This window comes from Octopus sinensis, linkage group LG7 (genome assembly GCF_006345805.1).
Source record: "Octopus sinensis linkage group LG7, ASM634580v1, whole genome shotgun sequence".
NCBI classification, from domain to species: domain Eukaryota; kingdom Metazoa; phylum Mollusca; class Cephalopoda; order Octopoda; family Octopodidae; genus Octopus; species Octopus sinensis.
The window spans coordinates 77,604,661-77,613,230 of record NC_043003.1 but is presented as its reverse complement, the minus strand read 5'-3'; the positions used below and the strand labels follow the sequence as shown (position 1 = coordinate 77,613,230).

Genomic DNA, 8,570 nt, shown 5'->3' with positions numbered 1-8,570 from the left:
TACTGGCTCTCCCACTCACTATGATGGTAGTCTAGCGCTTTTCATTTGACTTCCCCTCCTTTGGCTCTTCCCCTCCTGCTTCTCCTCCTACTTTCATTTTCGCTTTTGCCCCCACCCCCTCAAATCTTCGCTCTTCACTCTAAACTAAGTTATCCACCTCCTCATTCCTCTCCTCCCCTTCCTCCTACACATACAAACACACGCGCATATACACACCCACTTTATAGACACGTGCATACGATGCACAGACACACACACGCACAGATACACATACGTACATACATGCATGCATACATACATACATACATGCATGCATGCATACATGCATACATGCATGTATACATACATATGGAGGCATTATGAATATTTCGCAGTTCGTAACTCATACATATATATATACATATGTATATATATATATATATATTATATATATATATATGTATACACCCCCGCACGTGCATGACTTTTTGGTAAATAGTACACCCCCATAGGTAGAGCCATACATCTACACTTTCAGTCACATATACACACCACCTGCATACACGCATTTAGATATATACACATGCACACACGCACGCACCAGCGTGCGCGCAAACACACGCACACACACACCTAATTAATAACATACACTACACGCGTATTCATATATATTGATGAGCACACACCCACTACATGTATAGTGATACAGACACATACAGACACATAAATACATACACACATACTGACGCACTTCATATGTCACTATATACATACATATATACGCATACACACACAAACGCATAATGATAGCTGCACTCACACACGCGTACATGCACACGCATTAATTCACATGCGCACACACACATATACAACTGCTCGCATGCACACATACATACATCCATACATATATACATACAACACAAGCACGTTCCTCTTTCTGTCTCTATGTCATCACTCCTCCCATACCCCTTTCTATTCCATCACCACTACTAACCTCCACCGTTTACTCTCACCATCGTATTATCGTATTATCCCTCCCCATCATCTCGTCTCTTACTTCTTCTTTTCCTTCACTTCCACCACCGACACCACCACCACCACCACCATCAGCGTCATCCCTCCAAGACCATCACCTTCATCTTTACCACCATCACTACCACCACTATCATTCCCTCCATCTCCATCACTACCACTACCAGCGACTCTCTCCACCATCTCCATCACCGACGTCTCTTGTCTTGGCAACAACTTTCTTGTTACTATTTAAACCGAAGTCGTGGAAGTTTAGTTTAAAGGCAGCTGAGTGGATCACTGCTCTATAATCTCTCTCCCTCTCTTTATAAATATATATACATAATCTCTATCCCTCTCTGCCACTTTTTCTTTCTCTCTCTCCTCTCTATCTCTCTATATATACATTCTATATACATTATATACAACAGTCGGACTGTATACACAAAGCTAAACTTTACTGTCTTTCGTCAAAAAACGAAAAGACAATACGAAATAGTACACACACCTTCACACACACTCACATACATACTCGGTCACGACCAAAATTTTCAAAAGCAACATATAAATCAACATCAAAAAAACATAAACAACCATTACAACAAAAACAAAAAAAGCAAACAGGCCCAACCAATAATTGTTTACGACACTGTTAATTGTTTATTTTCAAAGCAAAAATTAGTTATCTAAAAATATTTAATACTTAACTAAAATACATATGTTTAATAAGTTCCATCGAAAGACACATAGATCTCTAAATAATTATACCCTTATCTTCGTCTTTTAAACTGTTTTCAATAACATGCCCCAGTAAATTCACACGACTACAAAACAAACACGCTCTCATATTCATACACAAAACGTCCAGTCAAAACACACACTCAAAAAGCAAGAAACAAAAACAAAAAAAAAGACAGTAAATATCGAATTGACTAACGTTCAATACACGCGTGATAGAAGTTTGCCGATCTTCTTGAATATTACTATTATTATTATTAATAATAGTATTCATACTTAATTCAGGTAAGAATTACAATCATTTTTTTTTCTTTTTTTTTCTCTCTGCTTTTCAATTATATTAATTAGTTAACCATTGTTGTTTGTTTCCTTTCTTTTTATATATATCAACGTGTGTTCATCGCACTTTCTTTCCTTTGTAAATATAGATATATATATATAATATATATATATATAATATATATATATATATATATATAGATATATTACATATATATATATCTATAATATTATATATATATAATATATATATATCTATATATATATATGTATATGTATATATGTGTGCGTGTATGTGTCTGTCCGTATGTATTGCTATCTATCTATCTATCTATCTATCTATCTATCTATCTATCTATCTATCTATCTGTCTATCTATCTATCTATCTATCTATCATCTATCTACCTAACTACCTATCACTCACTCTCGCTTTCTCTCTATATATATATGTATATATGTATGTGTGTATGTGTGTGTCTTAGTGTGTATACATTTATTTATATCTATATGTATCTATCTATCTCTCAATCTATCTATCCATCTATCTATCTATCTATCTATATCTATATCTATATATCTATCTATCTATCTTCTATCTTTCTATATATATATATATATATATATATATCATATATATATATATATATTAAATACAAAATGGGACAAGAACGCATAACATCCAGACACTTTTGTGATACAAAAAAGGGACAAAAAAACATCCAGATAGACGAATGCAAAGAAAACAAGGACAGGTCATTCGGAGTTTTCTTTCCTCAGAAAAGTTCCAGATTATCTTTGCAATTTCGGTTGGTTATACTCGGGATTGCCTCAATCTGGCCAGCCTCACGGAAAAACTAAGCTAAGAGCGTTAGATTCCTTGGCAGAATAGATATATATATATATATATATATATATATATATATATATATATATATATTATATATAATATTACATGTGTATATGTACATACTTACATCTATACGTATATATATATATATATATTTATGCATATGTGGGCACAGGACGTCACGAAACGTGTACAACAAAAAATACATGGAATATGAACTATTTTTTCGAACAACGAATGACGCAAATGGAAAACAAGACAAACAACATAAGGGACGACCCTTCATCTGTTGTTGGCTGTTTTTCTACTCTCGTATTTCGAGCACACATACATACATACATACTACATACATACATACATACATACATACACATACATACATACATACATACTTGCTGACTTTGTGGGTTCCGTATTGCTTCTATAAAAATTGAGCTAAGTATTCCGATATATACTTCATCATACTTTATTTATGACTTCCCAAACTTACTTTTCAGCAGGTAAAACAACTAATGTTATTAAACAGGTGTTCAAAATATACAAGGTCCTGCTACTTGGGAAAGAAAACACAAAAACGAAAAATAAACATAATTATCTCTTTCTTTTCGTGCACCCTTTTCACTAATTGATAGTCCCATGATGTTAATCTAAAATTATTTTGAATCTGCGACGGAGTCTTTGAGTGCTCGCTAAAACCGCAAGAAATAGTTACCAAATATTCCTGTAATATTCTTATAAAAGGACGGCCACGTTAGATAATGTAGTACTTGACACATTGTCTTAAAATTATATAGGCTGTTCATGGATGGAGAGCCTTAATCATAAATAGATCATAGGGGCCTAAACAAGTATAACAAATACTGAAATCAATTCAAAAATTGAAATTGGCGCCATTAAAGATTTCACATCAAATAACAGTTAATGTATTTGTGTTTGTGTATGTATAATATATATATATATATATATATATATATATATATATGCGCACAAGCATTAACACATCTCTCTATGCGTATATGTTATACATACAAGCCTTCATACGCACACACGCGCGTGCGCATACAGACACTCACACATGCACACACACACACACAAACACCACGACTCTAAACTCGTACCATGTATTGAGTGCTAAATATTGGTATAATCCACTTCGGTGAAATAATTTTCAACGTAGATCGTTCTCAATGTGCATGTGTGTATGTGATTTATTAAAATTCAACTCGTGTTCTAGTGTTACCACTTCTGAGAGCATTGTCGGAATCGCATAAAGAACAGCTGCAGCATGAAGAATGCGACCGGCCCTACTGAGGCACGCAGACTGTGTGTCTCCGCAATCGAGAAAGAATTCAGAAGCGGTGGTATTTCATTGTGATACACGCCTGCTCCAACCACAGTGGCTACTTCTGAAAGTTCTATTGTCTCTTTACGTCAGAAAAAAATCCCTGTACGTAAAATTGATTACAGGGAAAGATTTTGCTTTCCTTTTGGTGTACCAAAAATGGTTGGAGAAACGAGAAGCCCAGCATTTCTAAGAGTATCTTTCACTAGTTTAATGATCGGATAAGGACTACGGATCCACGAATGCGTGTTTGTGTGCGTGCGTGCGCACGCGCGAGTGTGTAGTTCTCTTATTTTTATTTATTTGAAATCTTGTAGTTCTCTTATTTTTAATTATTTGAAATCTTCCTCTGAGGAAAGAAATACAAAGATACAAAAGCTCCATCGTTAGAATGTAGATAACAAAAACAATATCACTTGTTGAACTTGAGAAAATTCTTGCATATTTATACTTTTCTGCTTACCAATTGTATTTCTTAGCTGCTTGATTTTTTTTTCCGAAAACCCCAGCTTATCCAGATAATCACTTAAGCATTTATGTATTTCTTAATTGCCCACAAGGAGCTTGACATAGAGGGGACAAACAAGGACAGACAAAGGGATAAAGTCAGTTACATCGACCCCAGTGCGTAACTGGTACTTAATTTATCGACCCCGAAAGGACGAAAGGCAAAGTCGACCTCGGCGGAATTTGAACTCAGAACGTAACGGTAGACGAAATACCTATTCTTTACTACCCACAAGGGGTTAACACAGAGAAGACAAACAGGACAGACAAACGGAATTAAGTCGATTATATCGACCCCAGTGCGTAACTGGTACTTAATTTATCGACCCGAAAGATGAAAGGCAAAGTCGACCTCGGCGGAATTTGAACTCAGAACGTAACGGCAGACGAAATACCGCTAAGCATTTCGCCCGGCGCGCTAACGTTTCTGCCAGCTCGCCGCCTTTATCACTTAGGCATGTATCACTTAGGCATGTATGTATGTATGTATGTATGTATGTATGTATGTATGTGAAAATGCGCGTGTGTGTATCTAAAGACTCTTCTACTTTTAATCATCTGAATCTTCCAGAAAAAAAGGAGCTGGTTTCTAACAAAGATACAAAGCTCTGTTGCTGGAATGTAGCTAACAAAAAGCAATGTTACTTGTTGAACTTGAGAAAAGTATTGCATATTTTTACTTTTCCGCTTACAGCTGTATTTGTAATGTGCCCCTTAGCTGGTTGATTGCTATTTCTGAAACCCAAGCTTTTCCAGGGTGTCATATAGGTGTTTAATAACAATACCAAGTTCACCTGTTATTATTGGTATAAATGTGAATTCATACTCTGGGTATAGAAGCTGAAGGTTTCGAAACAGTTGTCGGTAGTTATCCTCTTTTCCATTGATTTTCAAAAAGATATTCACGTCAGCAGAGCGGCTGACCTCTATGACGGTCTATGCTTGCCTATCCCAAACAACCAACTCAGACCGTTATGCTTACACTTGCTAGATGTCTTGATGGGTCTATTCTTCCTAAATTCATACGCATCGGTGCGTTTACACACGCGCGCGCGCGCGCGTATAATGCATGTACGCATATGTGTACATAATGAAATGATGGAATATATATTAAAATATGTATTTTACTTAATTGTGTATGCCTTCATCGATTTTATGATCCTTCAATTTCCATCCTCACTTTAAAATAATACACATGACAAAATGGTTAATATATATATGTATGGTAAGAGCGTGTGTTTGTGTGTGTATTTAAATATATAAACCATGTATGTATGTATGTTTTTTTCTGTTTTTAATTATCTGAAGCCTTCCTTTCTAGAAGGAATTGGTTTCTAACAAAGATACAAAGCTCCATCGTTGGAATATAGATAACGTAATCAATGCCACATTCTAAGCCTGAGAAAAGTCTTGCATAGTTTTACTGTTCTACTTATAGTATGTATGTATGTACGTACGTAGTACGTATCTATCTACCTATCTAACTATGAGTGTATGTATGCATGTTAGTGAGTATCCGTCAGTCGATTGTGCGGATTCAGTTGTTCGTTCATCTGAATAACTTGCTCCTTAATCAATAGGTCATTAGCTGAGTATTTCGTTTAACGCATTTCTCAGTCACAATCAGCGCGACGTAGGGTATGACAAGACTATTCTTCCGACGAGCTTTGGTACAGTTTCCGACTGTACACTGTCACTCATAAGTTATGGGTGGACACGAAGCAAGACAAAAAACATTTTACCCAAAATACCACGCCATGGGATAGAAATTGAAACGTCGTGGTTGCGAAGCGAACTTCTTAACCAATCGACCTATATTGCACTGACTATCTGTACACTCATCCGCCCACACATATTATAATGTTCAACTTCACTGGGACTTTAGGTTTCGTTTGTCGACTTGTTTAACCGATAAAAGAGGCTTCATTTTCATGCATTTAAACGTAGAAAAATTATATATAAACGCATAAATACCGTGAAGGTGCGTGAGCTCGGTTCCTGGCGGCGCGTTGTGTCGTTGAGCAAGATACTTTCTTTCACGTTCCTCTGGTCCACTCAGCTGGCAAAAATGAGTGGTACGTGTAGTTCACAGGGCCAGCCTTATCGTATCCTGTGTCGCGCTGAATTTCCTTGAAAACTATGTTAAAGGTACGCGAATTTGTGGAGTGCTCAGTCACTTACACGTTAATTTCACGAGCAGATTGTTTCGTTGATCGGATCAACTGGAAACCTCGTCGTTGTAACCGACGGAGTGCCAAACAAATATAAATAACAAAAATTGAATCTCCTCTCCCCGGTTGACAAATCGTTAGGTGAAGCGTAAACGCAATCTTTGCTAAATATTTCATCTTACTCTCAGTGTTGAATCATCTTATTCAGTAAACGTTCCGTTCTTAAAGTAGCTTCAAAGGAACGGTTTTCAATTCTGGCGCAAGGCTTGCATTTATATCTGTTTCGCACTCCGTCGGTTACGATGACAGGTGTTCCAGTTGATCCGATCAACGAAACAACCGGCTCGTGAAATTAACGTGTAAGAGGCTGAGCATGCCACAGACTCGCGTACCCTTAACATAGTTCTCAGGGATATTAATTTGTTGGATTCAACAGATACTTATTTTGCGGACCTTGAAAAGATGAAAGAAGAAGTCGACCCTGATTGAATTTAAAATCAGAATGTAAAAAGCTAGAAATGCCACTAAGCACTTTATCCTACGTGGTAAAGCTTCTGCCAGCTCGCGATCTCCGCGTTAAAATAATCCCTAAGGCCTGGAATTTTAGAGGAGGGTGCTAGTCGAATACATCGACTTCAGTACTCAGCTGGTACTTATTTTATCGACCCCGAAAGGATGAAAAACAAGGTTGACCTGATGTCATTTGAACACAAAACGCAGACACGGACGAAATATTTTTGCGTTAAAATAATGAAATTAACACAAACTACAGACAAATATATGTGAGCTTGCACACAAATAAACACACATAGGCACACACACACAAATATATATCGTATATATTTATACACACTCGCATTCTTATTTAGATATTTATTCGCTACTTGTGCAGATCGATAGATCGATCGATAGATAGATAGATAGATAGATAGATAGAAGTTTGTTTCTTAATTACATGGTTCCAGCTTCAGTCCCACTGCGTGGCACCTTGGGCAGATGTCTTCTATTATAGCCTCGGGCCGACCAGAGCTCTCTGAGTGTATCTGGTAAAAGGAAACTGAAAGAAGCCCGTGGTGCATGCATATATATATATATATATGCACGCATATATATATATATATATATATATATATATATATATATATAATATATATATATATATAATATATATATATATATATATATATATATAATATATAATATATATATTATATATATTATATATATATGTGTGTGTGTGTTATATATATATATATATATATATATAATATCTATATATATATACTTACACACTATATTTGTATATATATATATATATTATGTATCTACATTCTCTTCTACTTTTAATCATCTGAATCTTCCTGGTCTCTAACAAAGATACAAAGCTCTGTTGCTGGAATGTAGCTAACAAAAAGCAATGTTACGTGTTGAACTTGAGAAAAGTATTGCATATTTTTACTTTTCCACTTACAGCTGTATTTGTAATGTGCCCCTTAGCTGGTTGATTGCTATTTCTGAAACCCAAAATGTGACCTCGTATGTACCGTTGGCGATTTTTTTTCCTCTGTCTTCCCTTCTGTGGATCTTTCCTTCTCCTATGTTTCCGACGAAGAGCTCCGCTCGAAACGTGAAACCCTCCTTCCTTCCTTCTTTCCTGAGCGTCCAATAATACTATATTTGTTCCACGTCCTCGCG

The 8,570-nt window shown here is 36.0% G+C and overlaps 1 protein-coding gene across 1 annotated transcript in view; it reads left to right on the top strand.

The window, feature by feature from the left end:
- Window positions 1-1,188: 1,188 nt before the first annotated feature.
- LOC115214332 (abdominal ganglion neuropeptide L11-like) overlaps window positions 1,189-8,570 on the top strand; it is a 103,642-nt gene continuing 96,260 nt past the window's right edge. The window contains exon 1 of the mRNA XM_036504848.1: window positions 1,189-2,013. The gene's annotated coding sequence lies outside the window, so the exon portion shown is untranslated. The remainder of the gene's footprint in view (window positions 2,014-8,570) is intronic.